Source organism: Neopsephotus bourkii, unplaced genomic scaffold (assembly GCF_033783945.1).
Source record: "Neopsephotus bourkii isolate Nb327-2 ecotype Australia unplaced genomic scaffold, CSIRO-AGI_Nbou_v1 NB_360, whole genome shotgun sequence".
Lineage (NCBI taxonomy): Eukaryota > Metazoa > Chordata > Aves > Psittaciformes > Psittacidae > Neopsephotus > Neopsephotus bourkii.
The window spans coordinates 991,975-1,016,895 of NW_026900866.1; the positions used below are offsets into that span (position 1 = coordinate 991,975).

Below are 24,921 nucleotides of genomic sequence, written 5' to 3' on the forward strand. Positions count from 1 at the left end.
ACCCTGAATTTTATTTTGTCTAGTTATTATTTCTAAGTTGTAAATGACTTAATACTAGAATAGTGCTCATTAGGCTTCACCAGATGAGATATTGCATTATATTCCTGCCACAGAATCCTAACAGGTAGCAACTGGTTGTTAAAATGACCTTGGGCTGAGGTCTCTGAGCCTCTTGTCCAGCTCGCTGTCTCCTAGCAGCCGCTCCAAAGGATAGACACATGGGCACAGATCTCCTACCCTAGCCGGTGCAGCTCACACAGATGACAATTGCTAAATCCAAGGCCACTGGAGCATACACACACACACACACACGCACACATGCACATATATGTAAGAAAGATCAAGTATGCAAACAGACTTAGAGAAGCTGTTAAAGGCAGACACTGTTTAGAATAACACCAGAGGGCTATAGCTATACAGGTTTAGCTGTCATGCCAGAACCATCCACACCATTTTTCTTCCCTGTACTTCCCCACTGCTCTCACTTGGTCAGATGCTGTTTTAACTGTGTGGTTCCTAGGACTGCCCTCAATAACAGAATACCTAAGTCCTGTTTGCATGAGAACCCCAACAGCAGCATTCACAGGTATGGGTAACACTAATGTAGTTTGTCTTTATTTTCAGTGGGGATGCAGAAAGCGGAGCAGATGAGGAGAGCAAACAAACAAGCCCCTGTAAAACCCCTATTACTGTAAAATGAATTTTGGCAAAATTAATCCTTGCCCATAGTCACCAGCAAACAAACAACTGTTTACTAAATGCTCTGTCTTCTAAATAGTGGTATCATAAGGACATGACTTTTCTGAAGGCTGTCTTTTGCAAGCAGACAACACCACAGGGTCAAATTGATTTGGTAAGAATTCCTACAAATATTCATACAGATATATATACATATGCATTCATACAATTCATACAGACCCTGCTTTTTATGTCTGAGTGTATTTAACCATTTCTGACAAAAGAATATGATTACTGATTTGAAAGAGGCATAGAAGTATAGCCAAGACCTGTCTTTCACAACCCCTGCAGCACAACTTCTGCTCTGTAATACCTTCCTGAGGCCTCACACCAGCTGCAGGTTCTCTAGAGGACACTGGCACAGCAGAGTAATGTACAGTAAAACACCAGGTCTAGGCAAATAATATGCCAGTGAATAAAACAACCAAGGTCAAAACAGACTGCCAGAAAGATGGGTACATGGTATCCAACAGACCAAGCAATGTACCGAGGACAGTGGGGAGGATGAATTAGTATGAGACCATGAGAACAAAGGACTGTAATAATGAAGGGAGTGAAGGAGAAAGAACAGATGGTCCCTTCTTTATCTTGGAGTTAGATGAGGGTAAATGGAAATCTCCTTGAACAAGCAACAGGAAGGCAGGCCGTCGATCTCTGAGTGACACTAATAATGTTACATTTGTCTCTGCTAGACAGTAAAATCAAATGTTCAAATCTGTTTTCATGTCAGGACTTATCACAGTATCAGGATATCTCTCAGCTTTGTCTGTGTGGGAGAGCTTGAAGGATTGCAGTGTGACATTCTCACACCATTTATTTTAGCTGTTGGGAGTTTTAGGGTTTTTTTTTTTTTAACTTGCTTTCTCTGTTGCTGTGCCCTATTTGGTAGTGTGATGCTCTAAAGAATGGGTGCAATGGTTGTCCTCTCTGTTTTTATTCGCTTCAGCTCAGGTAGAAAACAAGGTTTCATTCAAGATCCATGGGGACCTCAGGAATACTGTCAATCCTCAGAGCTGGAAGAGCAGAAATCAAAATAGAGGATGGGTTTCTGAGCTATCATTCTGGTTACAAATGCTTACAAAATACAGCATTTTACACCCAGCTCTTTTGAAATCTGGTGATCCTTTGGAGTCTTACCGATGATTACTGAGTGCCTATGATGGTCAATATTTATATAACATCTCTTGTGTTACTTTATTTGTATTTGAATATATAGCAAATTTAGTGATGCTGAGAGTTAACACCAAACATGTTTTTTTCTCACTGCTGTCTTCCTGAAGTTAGCTGCTGTTCCAGATGACTGATTATACTTAAAACTGCAGATCTTTAAAATACCATTTTCTGGGGCCTTTTTTGACTTCTAAGATTTAGACTGCTTAAGTATAAATGCAGTGATATTGTGAATGAGAACACCAGACTACTGAGATATGCACCAAAATGATACTGAGGCCTCTAATTCTGTTGTTATGTGAACATGCTGAAAGCATGAGGCAGCAGAACAAGTCATGCTGAGGTACTCCTTAGACTGAACTTGCTGACTTGCAGGTTTTCAACAGCGTGACACAGAGGAAAAGTCAGTTTTGTGGTCCCATAGCACAGCAATCCTGCAGTGAATTGTTGTGTTGCCACAAAAAAATTGGTGAGGGGGTGTTTTAGAAGTAAAACCTACAAAGGAGGTCACACACGGAGGATAAACACGAAGACCCTGAACGCTGTTACTGACCCGAAAGCTGCCAACCACCCACCTGTGAACTGCAGACACCATTTAACTAGCAACCAAACTCATGTGCATCAGTTTTGACACTGACACCACAGAAAAACAAAGCAACATCAATTTGATAATCCTGAAACTTCAGCTACAAAAATGTGGGAAGAGCCTGCCTACCTTGGGGGTTGCACTAGAGAAGCTGGTACAGTGGCCTCCTGTGGCCTCCTTCAGGTGTTGACACAGATTCAACAACAGCTCAAATTCTGGCAGATGAAGAATATTCACTTCCATCTTGCCATTCCATCTTATCCCATCACATCCCTCTATTGCAGAGCATCAGGAATGGCTTACTTGTTTCTGAATCACTTCCTCAGCTGCTGTTACTTACAGACCACACTAACATTAACTGACTTTGATACTAATTCACACAAATCTGATACTGAAATTGTTCAAGATCATATTTGTGGACTACCATTACCACAGGGACAACAAGGAGATAGAAAAATTATCTAAAAAAGGTATATCAGCTCCCTAAGCTCAGTGTGCTAAGGTAAGACAGATAACAGCAAGCAAAGTTACATACATACCCATGATTTAATAGGCAAAAAACACTTTTAGAAGGGAAAATGTTCTATTACTTTGATGACTGCCAGCTCTAAAAGCAACAGCAATGAATGCTATAAGTATATACAGAATCTTCTAAGATACCCACAAAAGGAGTATGTCTTCTAAAAATAAATGTACATGTGTTCACTGATGTATTAACTGTTGAATTACTGCTCACATCATCATTTGCCTGCAAAAAAAAGGGCTTGTTTTCAAGAAGCCATATACACATTACACATGATGCTCTGTTCATGATTCAAGCTATGACTTCAGAAAGTGGTCTGAGCAAGCTGGAAGTTCCCCAGAGGCACAAAGGGGCTTTGCTCTCCCCGTAGCCCCCAGGCCATGGCTCCTGATGGCTCCTCCAGCCAGCTCAGGTCCTCTGCTGATCCCCTGGTAAATGAAAGCCCAGAATAGCAGATGAATTTGGCGCACAGCTTGGCTTGTGGGCTCCTCTGCTGGGCTGGCAAGATGAGCTGGTTACCCAGCAGCCAGAATTGGTGCAGCTGGGAGCCAGGGAAGGGAAGATCACAGGGCAGTGGGGAGAAGGAAACAGGCCAAAAGGGAAAGCAAGACCTCCCTGTTCAGCAAGCTGCTAGCTCAGGTCACCTATAATCCAAAACTTCCTCATCAAAGCCATGTAAACAAACTCCTAACAGAGATTATTCGAACGGCTGAGTGTTAACAGCCTTCATAATCTAAGTATTTAGAGTCATTGAATAAAAACTTTCAAGCGACAGATTTCTAGAGGCCACTCACAGATGGTTACTGCCACAGGAGCTAAACCAGCAGAAATTGAACCTGAAGATGTAGCTATTACAAACACTAACAATAGAGTAGTGTGCCTACCACAGCATTTGTACAGGCTATCAAAACTGTGTTAAGATAATCTGATTTTTAGGTTCTAAAACACATATATATTCCAACATGCAAAAAACATCACAAGCAAGATAAGCATCTTACTAAGTAAGCCAGTACAGGAGATGACATACAACGAATTCTCTATACCTTAAACAAGTAGTTACAAGCAGAAGAATTAATACTGCTCCTTGAAATGAAAAACAAAAGATAAGAATCAGGTATTACATGCTTTATCATTTTGTGGAATGGAATTTTCATAAAGGAAAAGGGGTTAAGTACTGCAGAGTTGAGTCTTTGTTAATCCACCCACATAAAAATTAGACCTCCCACATACACATTCATATGCTCCAAAGCTTTGATCATGCCAGATGTAAATAGTAGCCTATTGCACATCCTCCAAATATACAATTGTTCTCTGTTAAAGCCTTGGTGATATTATGGGGAACTGAAAGAATATGCTAAGAGCATATCTACAGATTTTAAGGACAGCCATGATAAAATACAGGCAAAATAGAAAAGCAGACCATATTTTTTGCCTAATGAAGCATTGGTTTTGTGCTGGAAATTGTTAGCTAAAGTTCATCTGAAGATCAAAGAGCAATGCAATTGTTGTAAATAAATACCATGTTCAGAACAAACAGAGAGAATTAAAACTGCAAGGAATCTTAGTTGTAACAATCCTGAGAGAAAGCCTCGCAAAGAACAGTGTACCAACAGCAAGGATGTTTTCAAGAGGAACATATAGGGTATATGTGAAATTACAGGAAGTGTTTTAGGTAGGCTAGGTATAGGCTAAATTTGTACAATATTATTTACTTTTTCTGCACAAAGTGCTGCTTACCATAACCATAAACATGGTACAAACATTGTATAAACATGGTATAAACATTGACATCATTGTCAATAGAGTATCTCAAAACAGCCTGGTAAAACAAGGTAGTAGTCTTGCTTAAGAGACCAGCATGGACATTTACATCAAGAAATCTCACTGAATGATTGCTTGACAGAACTGGAGATATCTCTCAAGTTTCCTGACACATCACCTTAACAAGATGACGAACATCAAGCAAGAGATCAGGTTCACAACCAAATGATGGCAGATACAGCACCCCAGTCACTAATATGTGTAATATGAGATTTGCGAATGGAAAATTTCACCTACTGAATCACTAATCACTTCTTGTTGCATTGAAGGCTTTCTTCTTGTTGGTGTTAAGTTTGCCCCTATTCTTGACATATCAGATCTTAGAGAACTTAGTTAGGCTTTGGTGCATGTATCTTTTACTTAAAATACTATGTTTATGTGTGCATATGCTTTGCAAAACCTAAAATGCCTTTGAACGTAAAGAAGAAAAGGCCCAACCCGAGAGCTGCATATGCGGGTAAAAAAAGCAAGGTTAGACACTGATGTTGAAATAACCTCCTTAAATGTTCTACTTTGAGCTAGACAGGAATTGTGCAACTGTACAGCAAGGTAACACACAGGTATCTTGACACTTAAAAAACAACAGGATGGAAGAAAAGCCTTAGCAGTAGATATAATATATCTACTTTATATATTCATACCCACTCTGTCTCCACAAATGATGTTACAGTGCTATAACCCTTATGGGCACTAAGATTAAAAGGACAACTGAAAATGCAGAAATGGAGACTGTTGCACCTGGAGAGTTGGCAGATGGCTCTTGGAAGGGTGATTGTTCATTGCACTGTGTCAATTTAACTTACAAACATCAAACTTTCCACTTTTCAAAATGTAAAATCTAATATATAAACAGAATCCTTTTTATAGCATTTCTTAAAATCAAAGGCAATTAGATAATTTCTATCCTCTTGAGAAATATCATTCCCTTGATGACGTACAACTACTTCATCCATTTTCCATTTCCCTGACAGAGTCTGTTTTGTAGCTGTGCTTCTTCAGGATGACTTGACAAAGCAGCACTTCCTGACATCACACAACATGATGTCAAAACACAACATGATGTCAAAACACAACACTATTACAAAACAAACTCATTGAAACTAATTTCTTAATAATTGCAGTCTCTCAGTAGAGTGGCAGCAATGCTGCCGTCAGCTCTGACTTTGATTATAAACAGATCTGAGTTAATAATATCTGATTATGATTGAAACTTTCAGCTCAGGATTAAGCAAAAAATGTTCCTTCTTGAACCGAAAAGCACACATATATTGATCATCCTTTAAAGACCTTTTTTTGGCATGTGAACAGAACAATGTTTTTCAGCTCAATAACAAGGTCAGGTTTGTTAGGTTTTTTTCCTTTTTAAAAATCTATATTCTCATCTATATATATGCATACACAAGCTTTTCCCGTGCAAGCCATGCCTCCTGTACATGAAGGCTTTCATTACAGATCGGTTAGAGGAAAAGAGCATTTTCACTTCAGTACTTACACTACAGCTTTTGCAGAACCTCCCCTGCAAAGCCATCTTCTAATTTAAACAGCAAAAAAACCCCACAACAATGCCCCACTGTATAACCCACAGAACTCATGCTTTTCCTTTTGAAAAGGCAATAGATACTACTCACCTAATTGTTTAAAACACCACCAACGAGAATGTGAGTGTGTGTTTTAACTCCAGTTAGTTATTTATTGGGAAAAAATTAAGATAAATAATTACGGTTTCAAAATGCATATCACTAGAGCTAAATATATGAGTGAAGACTCTTGTTACTGGCATGTTCCAATCATAGAATCATAGAATAGTTAGGGTTGGAAAGGACCTTAAGATCATCAAGTTCCAACCCCCCTGCCATGGGCAGGGACACCTCGCTCTAAACCATATCACCCAAGGCCTCGTCCAACCTGGCCTTGAACACTGCCAGGGATGGAGCATTCACAACCTCCTTGGGCAACCTATTCCAGTGCCTCACCACCCTAACGGGAAAGAATTTCCTCCTTATATCCAATCTAAACTTCCCCTGTTTAAGTTTTAACCCATTACCCCTTGTCCTATCACTGCAGTCCCTAATGAAGAGTCCATCCCCAGCATCCCTATGTCATGGAACCTTTTGCTTGACACTGATGAAGACAACCAAACGGGAATGAGATGCATGTTACAGCTCTGCTATACAAACACAGGAAGCCAATTTATCTCCATATCACAGCCGGAATTTTAGAGTACTATCTGGAGAACAGTGGTGAAAGGTTTGTTATTAAAGAGATAAAGGAATAAGGAAGAGGTGGGTAAGCAATATAGAAGGCAGTATGCTATCTAATGCTATATAAACCGATATAATTTGAGCAGAACACTCAAATATGTAAAAGTTCTTTTAAAAGCAGCAATAGAAAGGCAGGCTTTCCTTCACTGCTATGAAGTCATAGCCACATCCAGCACAGTGTGCTTATCAAGGTCTGTATGCTGCTGTTCTGCTTACTCACTTGCAATTAAAATGCTGATGAGAAAAAAACGAATAGATTATTCCTATGGACACTCCATGTAACATTTACCACTTCCAGACTCTGAGCACATACCATTATTTTTCATGTATTCTTTCTTAATTTTCAAGAGTATAACAGCTCATAACCTTTACATAATGGTGCCACTGTGTTATTAATAGAGCTAAATGAAGCACTGCCAAGTAAATTATCAGTAGCCAGCTTTTGATGGATGAGCTGATTCTAATTCAGCCCGTTCACTCTCAACTTTAATTGGTGGCATTGTATTCTACAAAATAAATTGATCCTTTATTCGTGTGATGATCCAACATTGTGTGAGTGGGCTGAGAATACCTTGTAAGGTGTTCAAATACATCTAGGAATACAAATTGAATAGTCACAGTGATTACACATTCCTATATAATATAATTATTTAACAAGAAATAAATAAGGTTCCCATTGCAAAGCCACTGATTTCAACAAATACCATACACACCCATAAATCTTGCTAAGAAAATTATGAGTTTCAGTGCAGTCGTTCTCTCTCCTTTCTTCTTTTATCTTTAATTAAACCAATTGATCTGAGTCACTATGGGTATGTTGATGGAATTTTCTGCAAGACACAAAGCCATGCATAAAAGGCTACATATGTACTGATGCAAGACTGTACTTTTTTGGTACTATAACCCTTGTTCTAGGTACATGCTTGTCACAGCTGGTGACAACTGCTAAACAAACTCTTCATGTTTGAATTACTGAAATTTAGAATAATTTTAGATTAGTGGACAATTTTCTAATAAGCAGACACAAATTTAAACTAATTGAAGGCCACTTAGGTTATAAGATCTTGTTCTACATTTTCTCCTGAACACTAGCTTAGTATGTCTCATCCTTCTTCCAGCAGTTCTGCTTGGAAGGCTGGGACAATGCAGAGCTACAGATTTGTGCAAACCACGGCTATTGAGCACATCTGAGTAGAGAAGACAGTTTTTTAAGTTACTATAAAACAACTATTCAAGGTCTATGTGCGACTTACTGAACGCAAGTATTTTGAGCAGAATAGCACAAGGCAACTTGGGAACCTCAGCAGCTCAGTCTTCCTATCTGTTCTATCACCAATAAGTACACATCTCTCTTGTACTGGAGAGCCCAGAGCTGGACTCAGTACTCCAGGTTAGGCCCCACCAGGGCTGAGCAGAGAGGCAGGATTACCTCCCTGACCTGCTGCAATGCTCTTCCTAATGCAGCCCAGGACATCATTGGACTTCTTGGCCACAAGGGCATATTGCTGGCTCACGGACAGCTTGTTGTCCATCATGACCCCAAGGTCCTTCTCTGCAGAGCTACTTTCCAGCAGGCCAAACCCGAACCTGTACTGGTGCATGGGGCTATTCCTCCCTAGATGCAGGACCCCACACTTGCCTTTGCTGAAGTTCAAAAGGTTCTCTGCCCATCTCTCCAGCCTGTCCAGATCCTTCTGAGTAACAGCACAGCACTCTGGGGAACCAGCCATTATTCCCAGTTTTGTATAGTCAGCAAACCTGCTGAGGAGTCACTCTGTACCTCCATAGAAGTCCCTGATGAGAAAGTTAAATGAGACTAGACCCAGTACTGACCCCTGGGGGACACTAGGCTCTGTGCCACTGATCTCAACCCTCTGAGACCTGCCATTCAGCCAGGTCTAAATCCACCTCACTATCCACTCATCCAGCCTGCACTTCCTGAGCTTGCCTATGAGGATATTATGGCAGACAGTATCAAAAGCCTTGCTGAAGTCCAGGTAGACAACATTCACTGCCCTCCCCTTATTTATCCAGCCAGTACTGTAGAAGGCAATCAAGTTAGTTAAGCATGATTCACCCTTGTTAAGGTAGTTAATTCACCCTTGTTAGTTAAGAGTCACCCTTTGGTGAATCATAGAATAGGTAGGGTTGGAAACGACCTTAAGATCATCTAGTTCCAACCCCCCTGCCATGGGCAGGGACACCTAGCACTAAACCATGCCACCCAAGGCTCTGTCCAACCTGGCCTTGAACACCACCAGGGATGGAGCATTCACAACTTCCCTGGGCCACCCATTCCAGTGCCTCACCACCCTACCAGTAAAGAATTTCTTCCTTATATCTAATCTAAACTTCCCCTCTTTAAGTTTTAACCCTTTACCCCTTGTCCTGTCACTACAGTCCCTAATTAAGAGTCCACCCCAGCATCCCTATAGGCCCCCTTCAGATACTGGAAGGCTGCTATGAGGTCTCCACGCAGCCTTCTCTTCTCCAGGCTGACTGCTCCTAATTCCTTTCTTGTCTTCCACATGCTTGGAAATGACACCCAGGATGAGGTGTTCCATCACCTTTGAGGTGAGGCTGACTGCACTGTAATTCCCAGGGTCCTCCTTGCCCTTTTTGAAGACTGGAGTGACATTTGCTTTCTTCCAGTCCTCAGGCACCTCTCCTGTTCTACAAGACCTTTCAAAGATGATTGAGAGTGGCCTAGCAATGATGTCCACCAGCTCCCTCAGTGTTCTGCTTACCTTTGAGTTTTGACAGGAGTTCCTTGTTCATCCATGCAGGTCTCCTGCCACCTTTGCTTAATTCCTTGTCCATGGGAATGCACCATTCTTGAGCCTGGAGAAAGTGATCCTTGAATAATAACCAGCTCTCTGGTACCCCTCTTCTCTTGAGGACTCATTCCCATGGGAGTCTTCCAAGAAGGTCCATGAAGAGGCCAAAGTTAGCTTTCCTGAAGTCCAGAGTCACAATGTTACTTACTTCCCTGTTTCCTCCTAGCATGATATGGATCTCACGATCACTTGAGCCCAGGCTGCCTCCAACTTTCGCATCACCAACTGGTCCTTTCTTGTTTATTAGTAAACAATATTCCAAAATATTCTAAATAGACAAGGAAGACAGAATGCCGAAGTAACTTGTGACTGTCAGTAATGCATCATGAGATGGAGTGCTTCGCAAATCAGCTATATTCAAAAGCAAGAAATGCCACTGTGTAATTCTGCTCAGAGTGACTTGCTTACCTGCACTAAACAGCTCTCTGGGAGAGGCAGGGATAGAATGCAAATCACAAGAGCAACACTAAATGGTTTTGGCATGTCCCTTCTTGAGATCTTACTCATTATTACTTTCCATTTTGCAGCTGAGGTATAGTACTCTTGGAGATGATAGTTTCCTATGCTGTGTGGTCCTGGTTCTTCATCAGAACAAATCTGCCCATCTATTGAATTATAAAAGAGCTTCTGTAAAAAACCCAAAAGTGATAGTGTAGTTTATCCTTGCTTCTTAATATGTGCAGCACAACAAGGTTAAATTAAGGTTGCATTTCCTAACATTTGGAATCTTACAAATATTCTTAATGTGAAAAAGAGTGCAGGGGGGAAGATGGCAATGTATAAGTATAGCATTTTATAGTCCTATTTCTCAGACACATTTGTACATATTTTTAACAAAAATATCTTTCTCCAAAACGTACATCTATAACAGCATTCAAAGAGAAGGTCTTCAAGGGTTTTTTTGGTAGCCTATGTAGAGATAATTTACCCCTACAGATTTCCCCCTAATTTCCTATGTAGGATCATGTAAAAAATCCAAGTAAAAAAAAATAATATCTATATAAAAATAAAGGAAGAAAAGAAGAAAAAACACAATACAAAACTTCACATTATGAAAAAACCTCAGTACCAACTAGTAAAGATGAACACCAGTAGCTGAAAACCAGGATTTTATAATGACAAGTGTGAGGCAACCCTAACAACAGATCATCAACCCTCCTTATAAAAATATACAGTGTACATAATTAATTTAATTTGCAAAACGAATGATAAGGAGAAGATAGATACAGAAAATCAGAAGGCAGTAAGTTACAGGAGTAAATTCAAGATTTGTTGAAAAGGTGCAAGAATTAGAGGCTCAAGTAGGAGGGCAGGTAGAGATGAAAGAGCACTGTACAGAACAGTGTAACAGCTCTGGTATACTTTATTCAGTAAGACTGGCGATATACAAGAATAAACAACATCAAAGGGATTTTTGTCCTAATTTTAACAAACTGAGGAAATCAGTAGGCATGTTTCTGTCCAAATGTTTCCCACCGCAACCTGCGAAACAGCTGTACAATTTCAATCGAGGCCGACAAAGAGGATAAAATAATCCAAAATATTAAGTCTTGTTCTATGACACTAGCCAGCTGGGTAAAGAAAAGAGACCCTGTTGCTGTGCTGCCTAGTGAAAGGCTGAAACTTCCGTTTTAAGACTTGAGAAAATCTACTTATCTGTAAAACAAATCCTTGGGGAAAACCAAATAAAAAAAAAAAAAAAAGAAAAAACAAACCCTAAGCTCCCTTCATTTCACTGCTCAGGGAACCTTTTTCCTTTTCCTTTTCTTATATAAATATTAATTAATATTAAATAAATAATGCCATTTGAAGTCACACTCCACATTGGCCTATGTCTTTAACATAGACATATGTCTTTAACATAAAGGCTCTTTCTGTCTGTAACATTTTCCCATCTTCATGATTCAACTGAGTTTGCTTAATGAAGGCCATGTTCTACTTCACCTTGCCATGGATGGCACTAGCTGACCTTTCACCCCTAACTGTGAGATTCAGGTAAAATCCTCTAACTTTGAGTATTTACCTTTACACTGTGACAGCCTCCCACAGTGTCACACAGATGGTCATGCCAGAAATGAAGACACATTGCAAAGGCAGCAGCTAACAAGGAATGGCTGCCTGTATTGCCTCTACTACTTCTATGAATTTGAAGTCACTGATGTGTTATTCTACAGACAATAACATACAGAAATAGAATTCAGTTAGAATATATAAGTACTATTTCATGTGAGATCCCTTTATTCCTAGGCTCTCCTTACACTCCACTGTATTTTCAGCCCAAGGTCCATGCCAGCCTTGCATTAGGGTACCATGAAGCCATTGGCTACAAAGAATCAAGTCCTCTGTACTTTGGTAACTCAAGAGTCTATTTCCCATCTCAGTACAATCTTGCCCAATTAAAACTATCTATGCAGCAGAAGAAGGAAATCAGTATTGGGAACATCTTTTCCAAATGACCCTTGACTTGTTCATTAGCAGTTTATTTGATTTTAATGCTACTAGACTTCAGATAACATAGCACATACCTGTTTTCCTGATGCTTCTGAGAGGTGGTGGTGGTGATGGAATATGGGATGCTATGTGGTTATTTACTTGAATAATTTACATTTGGGGAATTTGAATTAAAGAGGAAAGATATTCTCACAATTTAATTCTTATTTGTCCTTTTTAATGCATGCACGCTAACCAGACAGCTTTCAGTAAGTACTATCTTCTGCTGTTTATAGCAAGAGTGGGTTAAGCTGAGCACCTAAGTGTAGCAATCTACAGTCTTGAAGTCCTAGTATTAGTATTCTGGAATTAGGGAAGGTTGGTTTTGTTTGGGACTGAATTTGTAAGTACAGCAAGAAGTCTACAAAGTGTAATTGTGGTCTTCAACACAAATATGAAATCAGCTCGCGTGTCTCACATGAAGTAAAAGGGTAATTAACATTGTACGTGAAAAAACGAATGGGTTTTATTAGTCCTGGTAGCAAGACATTGTAAGCCTAACCTCCACCGTGATCAAGCCAAGTGTGTAAGTTAATCAAGACCTTCACTAAAGTATTTCTGTTAACACTTTCATCTCACCTGTGGGAATTATTTATAAAACCATTTTCCACTGCTCGAATGACAAGGTGATCATAAACACAGCACAGGCTGTGTGAGGGAAGAAAATTAAACGCAGGCAAAAGTGGCATTTCACTGGTACCGTAAGCAACTGCCATAAATAATCTGCTCCTTAAGGTAATTTCAACAGTCTTGCTCTAAATCTAACATATCAAAAGCCCTTTATAGAAAGCCTAATTCTCAACATCTAAACTTCTAGGCTTCCCAAGGATGTTTAGCTTGACTTTCTCATGCATGAGAAATCGATTTGTCCAACCAAGCCAATTCCAAGTTCCTCTTGTAAGAGCTCATTTGGAACTGATTATAGGGTAAAAAAGATGTTGAGTCTTACACATCTTAGGTTTTGAAGTAGAGCCCATTGTATCCCACAACTGCTTCCTACCCCCACCATCAACACACCATGAATTAAAGCAACCAAATCAGTGGGAAGACTATGGCTCAGGGAATCGGTAATATAACACCACCTTTCACAGAATCATAGAATAGAATAGTTAGGGTTGGAAAGAACCTTAAGTTCATCTAATTCCAACCCCCCCTCATTCTGGAGTGCCTCTTAGAGTCTGGCACAGGTAGGTATTATCTTGATCATTAAAAATGCTGAGTGTTGACTTATGTGAAAAGAAACTGGTGGTTTAAGTTACTTTGAAAAGGCATATATATTCCCTACCTCACTCCCACCCATACAAATGAAATTCTGTGTGCAAAAACCTGCTTGCAACATCTCCTCATTCTTGGTGAAACACCAGTCAGCGCAAGGTGACATTGCCAGTCAGTATCAATAGCCTACCAGCACACCTTGAGGTGGGTGTGGGCCTTGCATGGGACATGTAATCTGCATAGGGGTCTGCATGGGTTTTCAGTATCATTCTTGCACAGGTGATATCTTATGATGCAAAGGGCAGAACAAGAGGAAATTTGCACTATTGATAATCTGTTCAGTCTCTGCTGCTGAAACACAGATACTTTCATTCTTTACAGATATTGATTAGTTTTCCATAACCAAACATTTACAAGGTAAATTTATTATTTCCCATAGCATTATACATGCACTTGTTAGCATACATTTTTGTATTCTTGCTATGTATGATCCAGATTTTTCAGTTAACATTTCATCTGTTTATCTTCAATATGACCAGTTTATAAAGCAGCTGTCTGCAACACTGAGACAGATTGTTAAAGCTTTGTGCATTCAGGGCTATGCGATAGTAAAGAGTATGGAAATGCCCCTCAGGCGCTCTTGGCAGGTATCCCAGCATAGCCTTTATAAAGAATGCCACGTGTGTCTGTGTGTGCCCACCCTAGGCTATCTAACTACAATACAGTACTTGACTACACTGTACATGAAGCTGATATTCAGAATACCAAGACCATCAGAGATGCCAGGCCCTATCTATTTGGACTTTTGCATCTTAAGCAATCTGAGGAGAGAAGCAGTTAAAGGTTATGGGTAACTCAAGTTTTTTTTGTGCACAGTCCCAGTTAGAATAGCACCCTGTTTGTTCCAGCTTTCATCTGTGCCAGGTAATGAATGATCATAAAGTTACCATCAACTTCTGTAGCTCACTTTTCAAGTGTGTTTAGCTCCTGGTCAGATGTTCTGAGAAAGTGAGTTCCCTATAAAAAGCAATTATTTGTTTTTAAATTGTATGCAACTCCCTCCACTGTTTTTCCTTCCCCAATTCCCTTTTCCCAAACTCTAGTCATTAAACATCAACTAATGAAATTTATTTGGCTGACTATTTTACAACACTATGTTGCTGAAAAGTATGTATTTTAATAACTATCCCTTCTATTAAATTTCTCAGGTCTGTAGTCATTGGTCTTTCAAGAAAAAATCTCTCGGGACAGCTTTACCTTTGAAACAGAAGGAGCAATAGTAATAAAACTAGAGAACTGCAGCAACTGCTCAGCAAAAAGGTACAATTTGTGTCCAGCTGGATGAAGGATAAGTTACAACAGTGTTACTGCAGGTTTCATTTCATTTTTTTTTAACCAATGAAATTGGAGCCCATTTATTCAAATAATATATTTAAACCTTGGTATAACAAGAGCAGAATACAGTTGCAAAATGTCATACAGATTGTAAGCCAGGTCCTGCAATCTTCATCTATAATGGAACCTCTATTACGTCTCTAACTAGATCTGTTTAAATCCTATTTCAGAAGTCTAGATATGATTAAAAAGCTGAATACTTTTATTGATTCGTAGCATGCCCATAATTAGGAGTGCAGAATGCCATTGAGAATCCAAAACAACAGAAACCCACAGCAACTCTTCATGACCTAGCTGTAAAAACTAGTACATGTAGGGTGGCTAAGACAATTTTCACATGGCATTCCTTGACATTCTTTCACACTCTTGTGAACAGAGAACTGTTGTTCCAAAGCACTGGCTCTTCTGCACTTCCAGCTCATTCTCAGAAAACACAAAATAGCTCTCTTCAGATGAATGGGATCAGTCCTTCAGGCTTCATTTACACCTGTAGAGGCTGATTGTGCATAGTTTACTGGCCTGGCTTGCAAACTGTTTTTTCCATGATAATTAACACTGCTCTTTACTTTTTCTAGGGGACAACACTTTTACAGCATATATCAGAAAAACTGGTTTCATCAGCTTAGGAAGCTGCATAAAAAAAAAAACCTGCAGGAGGGTGTGAATTCACTTTGGCTCCAAGAAAATTGTTCTTCATTAATATTTCACTCAGACCCAAGGACTCCCAGTTTAGTAGGTAAGCTGTGGGTAGCAAACAGCCTTCCTATGTGCTACTTTGTGACTAAAAAGAAAAGAACTAGCATCAGAAAGACAAAAAGGGGAGTCAATGTATTCATTGATAGTAGTTACCAAAGAGTTTTCTGAACTCTTTTTTGAGCCCATTTTCTATGTTTTCAGGCAACTTTTTCTCTGTAAACGTTAGTCAAGAGTCACCATTAAATAATCGTATTACAAATGTAACCTAAAAGACCCCGATTACTTCCCTATCAGATTTTACAAAAGTTTTCATGCTAATAGGAGATATATTTAGGGCATGTAATTAGAACATCAGATACAAAAGAAATACTATTAGTAAGACCCTGAATATACCTATTAGCAAAATTATACGATACAACTAGGCAATAGGTCAAATCTGCCACTGAAACAGCCCTGAATTTATCCTAGCAGAAAGACCAGAGGAAATCATTTGTACTCCTAGACCTCAGTTCTTTCATCCTTGCAACTGACCTGTAATTGTTAGTTTCTTAGAACTTTTACAGCAGATGTAAAAACCCCCAAATTATAGGTTCTAGCCACAGTAAATATTTCATAATCTCTACCATGTGTCAGTGCATGTGCGTAAGGAAGTATTCTCCACCGACAGGGAACAAAAGAGACAGCCAGAGGTATGATCCCATAAGCAGAAGGTTGAACAGTTCACATTTTAAGGTGAATGCTGCCCTTCTTCTCTGTGAACCCTACTCTTCTTATGATCCTACAATTACAGATAACATAAGGACATTATCACTGATGGCTTACGACTTCCATGGCTTAGGGTACTTTTCAGTATCATCCAGTGCATTTCATGGTGGAGTATTCTAGTCATTCTCGGCAGCACACCCACTGCCTCCCTTGCTAGGACCTGCTTCAGAGGACTCCGAATACTCATGCAGCTATTTGACCTTTCCTCCTGTTCTCAACATGCCTCATCTAATATAATCAAAGAAATGTCATCACCTCACAGTGCCTCTGAACACAAAGTCCTAAACCGTTTTTGTAAGCGCAAACTGCTGCCACTACGTTAGACCTCTTCACTGAGGCTGCAAGAAGCATTGCTTTTAACATAGGTTATTACAGAGACTCCATGCACAATCTTTTGAAAATAAATGTAATTTGTAGAAAATAATCTCATTTGGCAACAGGCGCAGCTCTGCTCTGCTGTGGGGTTTGTTTTCTCCTTTTGACTGTATCATCTTTATCATACTCTCTTCTACTTCTGCCTGGAAGGGTTCTCATCTTTGTGCCTTTTCTATTTTCCACTGCTTAAAGGCCATTTGGATAAATGCCACCTCCCATTTAAATCTAAATATTCATCTCAAAAGACTCCTTTCATAGCAGGCTTAGAAATCCAGTTCTGCTTAGTGAGCTGTGCATTTAGTTACTAGAATGCAGATATCAAGAAGACTGAGGTTACCAGGCAGAGGAAATCCTGGAGCTGATCCCAGAGAAAAAAATTCATTAACCTTCTTTCCACTTGTCCCCAACAAAAGGAACATAAACATATTTTGGCTACCATGATCAGCAGTTTTCCATTAGTAACCCAGATGATGCTGTGAGAAGTTCTGGACCATTCCCAAGCACACGTGGCATAGCACAAGATCTGACTGGGAGATTTTTCTGACCAACAAAATCCAAAGTTATAAGACCTCAAGGTAGGTTGAAAATAATGGATGGCTATAAATACTTTTTAAATACTCTTTCCAATGCTCTTTGCTGTTGTTTCATATGCAGGGAAGTAGGACAGACCTGAAGTTGATCCAGTTGTAGGAAGCTCTCAACTTTCCCCACCATAGCAGTTAATGTCTTGTATCTAGAATGAAGATGTTCAGTCTTCTGTATGCAGCTGTAACTATCCACAGCACTGTAAACCAAGCTCCATTTTCAGGTTGGCTAGTGGAAGAGCTCCAGACAGCAGTTTCAGCTCTTTCTACAGACAAGTTCTGACTTTCTCCTTTTTGCAGCCCCTCCATCAAAACCTCTAAGTAGAGAAGAAACTCTAATTTCAGAATAGAGAAGAAAACGCATGAGTCTGACTTAAATCAAGAAAAAGAAATCTATCACCTATGAACCTGCCACAGACTCCAGTCAACGTCTCTTCAAACCAGTTTGTATTCATGCAGTTCCCTTGTTTATGTACAGGTAATTACCACTTATTCTTTGAAGTCAGGCAGCTGCCAGAACTGGTTTTAAACCCCACAACTAAAAGAGATGTCTGGAGCCTCAGAGGTCTATTAGCCTAACCTGAACACCAGGTCAAGTCATCCAGTGCATGAGGGAAGTTGAACCCTACACATTAATCTTTGTCCAGGATCAGAGTAATCTCTGATCACCACATCAGAGTAGCCTTACCGCAGCCCTCTCATTTGCCCCACTAGAAGCAGAGCACCACAGGAGTAGAGCATAAAGTGGTGAACCTGTCCCCAAGTTTGGTGAGAGGACGAACACAATAGTCATATAAAAAGGAGATTCTGAATAGCTTGTTAGCATCTCTTTGTATGCTTCATCAAGAGACTCAAAGTGACTTAACTCTTGAGCACCTGTGTATTGCACACAGCAATGGTGCGCAGGTCCTAACCCCGAGTTATTTTCCATTTCCAAACCCACAGCACTGACTTAGCACTTTGTAAGTTAAATTACAAAGTTTACTTACCAAAGGTGTGGGGAAAGAAGGGTTAACTCAACATGCTGAAGAATTTTAAGAAGTCTATTTAACTTATTTACCCAATGGTAAACATGTGGAAGAAAAACTCCTTTTGGTGCAGCCGAAGTTTGCATGTACTTTAAGGAATAATTTGAAGACAGAGTTTCAAATGACAACAAGCACTTGAGGCAACAGTTAATTATCTTCCTTTACTGTTTCCCAGGCAATATGTGGGATGCTGTTAGCATGCAGCTGAACAAAATCAATGACAAAGGTATTTTTAGCATTTTAGGTTTGCCCAGCTCTTAACTGCTTCACTTAGCAACCGGACCAGATCAAATCCAAGTCACATGTCCTGAAATACTTCATGGATCAGCTGTAAAGGACATTTGGGATGCAAGCTTTGGCATCACACCAGTCACCAATGATCTACTGCTAGCACCTGTGGTGTTGATGATGAGTGCCAGACCATGGTGCTGCATTAGCATCACACATTATCTCTTATCTTCCACTCAAGTGATTTAGTAGGTTGTCTACAGCACATACGTATGAAAATTTCTGTACAGCTTTAGGTTCACTGAGGAAGATTTTTAGAGGATAGAAACAAGAAACATAAATCTGAGTAGGATTTCTTCTCATCTCTTACAAATGTTAAGATCTTGTGATCTTCTCAACTTCTTTCTTCTCCTTTGCTGCCCCTGGTAAGGCTTATTTACACCCTCCACCCCCCAAAAAAAAATAACTAAGCCTTCTTGCACACACCTTCATGATAGAAAGACACCTACTCTCAATTTGTGATAAAGTTTATTTCCATTTTACCTTTTATACTCAAGATGTGTGAACAAATAGAGGCACAAGAAAGAATTAGCTCATCTTTTGTTCATGCCAATAAGACAGTGTGGTTCACAGAGAAAGGTTCTACTCAGAGAAATGCTGAAGTCTAGAAAGGAATTCCAAGTCACCTGGAAAATGTTTTAATTCTTTAATCTAATTAAATGATATTTTTTCTCCTGCATTCCCTTCCCCCATGCTTTAACTTCTCCCTTTTGCTCTGATTCATACTCTGTAGTCAATAAGCAAAATAAAAGTTGCTAAAAGGCACCTAAATGTATTTAGTCTGATACAGTAAGATAGGGGTGAGATTTTATGGGCCACTAAAACACAGGTCAATACTCAGCAATGAAGATTTCCACAAGAATCTCAGCCAGATCTGCTCTGTAGAACAGTGCCACCCTTTTCCCAAGAGGATGTCCTTCAGAAGGGGGAGTCAGTCAGCTAATAATGGGATTTTTTGCTGGCAAACCAAAAAGTGGGAAGTGAACAACCATCAAGAGAGCTTTTCACTTTCTTTTGTTCAGAAACTCCTGGCACAAGAGCACTGTCTATTGCTTATTTTCCTAAGCATTTGAAACAGAAACAGCAGGAATAGGGTTAATATACCTGAAGGTTTGGCCAGTGGATCAAATCAGCAGTAATGGCTCCATCATTTACAGCCCAAATCTTATTCTCACAGTTACTCAAGAACTAAGGGAACTAACAACAGCAGCTTTGAACTGATTTTCAATGATGTTTACAGCACGCCCCAGGATGGTGGTGTTCAGAGCGGGCCATTTACCTGACTTGCGTTGAGCAAAGCTCCACAGCAGCTGCAGTCACACAGCTTCCAGTGCCTGAGCATCCCTATCCAATACTGCTATTTCACAATAAATGGAGCAGAAGGCTCCTGAAGGGCCTAAATTACATTCAAGAAGAACATCTAAAGCTGCTAAATCATTCAGGCACTTTTAAAAGACTTACTCAATTTCCCAAATCTAATTGCTTATCTAAGCTTGATTCAGATTAGTTAAGCTTAAGGTTAAGCTGACCAAGGTATTTTTTAACATAGAATTGTATAGAATTGCACTGGCTCAGCTATAATAGTAAAAAATAGTTTATTCAAACTTTGCTAATACTGACAAGCTCATACCTTAAGGTAACCCTTCTCTAGATAAAAAAAGCCATGGAGGAAAATGACAACACAGTTTTTGTTCTAGCAATGAGTTCATTTTTCAGGATATTCAGTAAAGTGACCATCAGAAGCAAAAGAAAACTCCTATTTCCCTGACCTAAATGATCTTTCTTGTAGGGAATAACCCTCTTGGATAAGAAATGCTGCTGTGAATAGGTCTAGACTTTACACAGCCATGGATCACTAATTTAAATTAGATTTCAAAGCAGCTATTTTACCTTTACACCTAATACAATAATTCCGGTACCCTCCTTCATACTAAAAGGAGTAAAACAATCCCCCAAAAGTTTGCATCTCAACGCATGAGGAAACAACAACAAAGTGTACCATACAATACCTCGAGTTACAGATGGGGTTTACTTTGTTCAAGTTATTAGGAAAACCTTAACTATCTGTTAAGTTGGTATTTTTAGCAAGGAAGACAAGGGGTTTTCTCCTTCATAGTGAGAGAGAATTCTGTCTGACCTGCTCTGCTCAGAAAATGACTGAGCCAGCCAACCCCAGAAGCTTCCCCTTCTAACCCTGAGATTTTACACATACTACACAATTTAATTAAGCTTCTCTGCATGAATTAAGAATATAAAAATGAATGTTACTGGTAACAGTAGGAGCCTTTGCCTTATATTACCAATAGTATATTTTGTAGGGGTTCTCCTGGGGGTGAAGAGTAGGACAGAGTGAGGACAGAAGCCCTGCTGTGGGTCAGTGTTTGGTCTTTTGAGCTTTTCTCCTTTTAAATGAGAATGGGGGTTGCAATTTTCACACAGTTCTTGTGTCACATTTGTTACCCTGCATTTCAGACTGTGCAAGGTTACTGCTGTCATAATCTGAGTGAGTGAAAACTGCATGGATTCCCCCAGGAAACTGGGGAGTTTGCCCTCACTAAAAGCAGTAAGGGAATAGCAAAAACCAAGTTAATATTTTCTTCCAGATGCTCACATAACATTTGAAAGAATTACACAAGATAGGAGCTGTTTCTGGAAATGAAATCACACTAATAGATGGGATCATTTGCCTCCAGTGTCACAATCTATAAGTGACCTGAGAATACCTATTTGACACCGTCATACTGCTTCACATTTGTACTGTTATTCAAGCAATACATATGCAAAGGAAAAATGTCCTATAACAACTATATGAACAATCTATGCAAACAACTTGTTATTACCAACAACAGTCCAAGTTCACACATCTTACTCTGCTGAGGCAGAATTCAAATTGAGTCTTCGTCCAGCTGTTACATACAACTATATACCCTTTCATACTCTATTCTTTCACAGATGTCAGCTGGTATCATTCATGAAGAGCAGAGGCAGTTATCAGGCTATAATCAGGGATTCCGTTGGATCTCACATATAAATGAAACACTTCAGTTGATTCCCAATGCCAGCAATACAGTTCTTCTGTAGGCAGCTACATCCTCCTACCTTAGACACTGTGTACACAGCAAGAAAGAGAATTTTGTGAAGAGTGGATATAGTTACACTAGTGTCAAAATTGCTGGCAGGTCCAGTGCTTGGGATTCTGGGAGTAGTCCAGTCCAAAATTGCTGGCAAATCCAGTGCTCCAGATTTTGGGAGCAGCATTCCCACTCGGTACAGAAAATTAACAGCAGGAAAAGGTGAAACACACAGTAACCTATTTCTGGAAATGTAACTGCTACTAGGACATCAACATTTTTGATGCACAAATGAAGCTGAAATTGTAGCCTGTTTACTGCCTCACTTTAGCGAGTGGTAATGGCAATGAAATGGAACTGAAAAAATTACAGAATTTACAGAAAAAATACATAGGAAAATGGGTTTTTAAACATCCATTCCTCTTTCTAATCTTGAGTCATCCTTATTTCTGATCTCATGATAAAACTGCTGGGCCACTATCCTTATTGTCATCATATAATGGAAATGAAAAGTCAGTCAATGTAAGATAACCAGCAATTTGTTATCAAATAAAATATTTAAAGAGAGCTGTTGTATGGCTCGTAATGAACTTCAGGGTATCAGCTTAGATATTTTAAATCAGTGCTGTGATGAAAGAGCAGACTTTCATGGCATGAAAACTGAGAAAAAACAAGTAGATATCTGAATGTAACATAATAGTTGCCAGGAGAGAGAGCACTGCTGATCCATGCAATACCTAAACCCGAACCCAAAACTATTGCAGACTGTCATGTGCACACAAAAAGAAAGGGGGTAAATGGAAGTAACAAACAACATTCAGAGGAAACCTTGTTTTAATCTGGTTATAAACAAAAGCCTCATGTGCCAAACTCCTTATCCTGCTCCCCTAAAAGCTAGAAAGCAAAGCACAAAAAATCTGAAGGATTTACTGGGTGGGGGGGAAAGAGATCACAGAAAGGAACCATAATAATGTAAAATGGAGGCGGAAAGAAAGTGGATTCTATCATCCTTCCAAAAGCAGTGTTCTTTGCCAGTCACAGACAAAAGATGCTGATTTCAGTAAAAGCAGTTTCGAGTGAAAGAACAGGAAGGCACTATCAAGTGTAACTAAGAGTTAACATAAGTATAGGTACGGAAGGAGTCCCTGTCCTAATTAGGATTGTAGCAAATAAAAAGCAATTATGATGTTATTTCCTTGATTACGGCCACTTCTGCTATACCAAGTGGTAAGTTACAACAGTGAGCCCTGACATGACCTTAGTATTAATTGGTAGAACAGAGTCCTCATTCAGTAACAGGACAATATTCTTTGGCACAGGTTTACAAGGAAGAAGGGAAAAGATACAAGGAGACAGAGAGAAAAAGCAGCATTGTATTATTTTCAGAGAAAGTATCATCTCGAGGCATTTCAGGATGCCCCTCATAGGCCAGTGTTGGGTTCCTTTTAACTTCTCCTGTATTATAGCACTGTGCCCAAATAGTACCAGCTCAAAACCACATCTGCCACATGAGCACATTCCAGGCTATTTCTATCTACAGTAGTGGCAAACAGACATTTACTGCCTTTTCTTCTGGTTTTTTTTGGTTTTTTTTTTTTTTTTTTTTACCCCACCAGAGAGCTGCTTTAGCTCCAGTCCAGCAGAATTTCACATGGATATGGCCAACTAATGTGAACTGGCTGCAAACAAGTATAGGCATTAATGAGTAGCATAGACCAACAGAGAGAGATGAGCTTGGTAGCATATTCACAACATATGGAAGAATGCATCAGCAAAGACTCTCAAAGCAGGTTCATTAGTTAAAGCGTATGCAAGTTTTGTGGCTATTTTAAAATTAGAGTTGAGTAAACTAGCACATGCATACAAAACTGCCGACATCCTTGAAAGCACGTTGTGGATATGCTTAGGATCGTCTTTGTTGATCTGGATCTAAATGGAATTCAAGGTCTAATAATAAATAAATAAGTTGAACACTGTTTTCCATATTCCTATCTCTCTGTGATCAGGCTATATTAATGACATGGGATTCAATAGTTTCTTCCACTACATTATATTAGACAAAAGCTGATATTAAACAACTTTCAGAATGTGGAATTGTGTGGCAGTCGACTCATCACAGCAAGAGCCATAAAGCTGAATACTGATGTTGTCTTTTTTACATACCCATGTAACCGTACACAGATTATACCAAGAACAGTAAAAACAAAATAAGGCGAGGTGGGTGTCAAACACCATAACTTGCTGATATTTTCCATGGTATGTGTTTATAAGAGATCACTTTACAGTTAGCAACAAGTTTGTGATAAGAGGAGAAATACTTTTGGCTCTAAGCATTTCTTAATACCAAATCTTCATTCTGCAGCAGTAGAACCACATGTTTCCACATAGCAAGGGTATCCTGTCATTATTTAGGGAGAAAAATTAGGATTCTATTTCTTACATGCATTCAAAGAAGTTACAGAGCTCTGTTTCCACACATAAACACAACAAATGTAGTGAAACACTGAAATATGGGCAGGAAAAATGCAGTGGCAAACCACTGGGAAGACAACTGGAAATATGATCCCACTTCCCAGGAATCTACCTGTCACCTACTTTCCCCATATCCACCTCATCCCATCATCTTTATACTGAGTATCTGTTGGAAGCAAGGCAGGTTTAATTCATGCAACAGTCATCGGCACACAGTTAAGACTAATCAGAGATAGCTGCCAAGAGGTACATATTCATCTGACAAACTCCAAAAGGCAGACTCCACACACCACCCCAGGGGCAATTTACATCACATGAGCCGTACTCCACTTGCAAACCTTTGTGCGTGTACACTAAGGATGATTGGCTCAAGTCTCGAGGCTGTACTTACAGGTTTCTGGGGTACTTTTCAACTGCTTTTCAGCTCTTGTTTAACATTCTCATTAAAGGAATCCACTGGAAGGTGTCTTTTAGACTCAGCCAGTTGTTAGATACTACTTTCTGGTGATCACAGAGAACAATGGAATTGGTGCTTCATTGTTGCACAGGTTTACTTCAAGCACGTTATCAACAGGTCTATCAGAGTTTTGTATTACGAGGCTAGCC

The 24,921-nt window shown here is 39.5% G+C and overlaps 1 long non-coding RNA gene across 1 annotated transcript in view; it reads left to right on the plus strand.

Moving 5' to 3' along the window:
• Positions 1-23,821, plus strand: part of LOC133209767 (uncharacterized) — a 30,720-nt gene extending 6,899 nt beyond the window's left edge. Inside the window, exons 2-3 of the long non-coding RNA XR_009724758.1 lie at positions 15,612-15,772; positions 23,460-23,821. This is a non-coding gene — a long non-coding RNA (uncharacterized LOC133209767). The remainder of the gene's footprint in view (positions 1-15,611; positions 15,773-23,459) is intronic.
• Positions 23,822-24,921: the final 1,100 nt, after the last annotated feature.